A 490-nucleotide genomic window follows, 5' to 3' on the forward strand; every position below is an offset into this window, starting at 1 on the left:
AAAATCTATTGGAACTAGTAAATTGAAATTACAGAAGCAGGATTTTTGTTAGACAAACTATTAAGGGCAAAGTACGAAAGCAGATAGAGTTTAATGCAGATCAGCCATGATGTAACCAAATGTCTGGACAGACTTGAATCTCTAAATGTTTCTGTGAGTTTTCCTAAATTCCTAAGGCCCAAAAAGTTTATTTATTTGAAATAGAAAACCAACATCTTATTTATTAAAAAAACTTTTTTTTTTAAACAAAATGGTTTACAGTTTGAATAAAATTCAGGGATGTCCCAACTCTGGATGTGAGTTTGCTCGCTGAGCTGGAAGGTTAGTTTTCGGACGTTTCTTCACCGTTCTAGGTAACATCATCAGTGAGCCTCCGAAGAAGCGCTGGTGTTATGTCCCGCTTTCTATTTATCTGTTTAGGTTACAGATAAATAGAAAGCGGGACATAACACCAGCGCTTCATCGGAGGCTCACTGATGATGTTACCTAG

The sequence above is a fragment of the Stegostoma tigrinum genome, chromosome 9, assembly GCF_030684315.1.
Source record: "Stegostoma tigrinum isolate sSteTig4 chromosome 9, sSteTig4.hap1, whole genome shotgun sequence".
Classification (NCBI taxonomy): domain Eukaryota; kingdom Metazoa; phylum Chordata; class Chondrichthyes; order Orectolobiformes; family Stegostomatidae; genus Stegostoma; species Stegostoma tigrinum.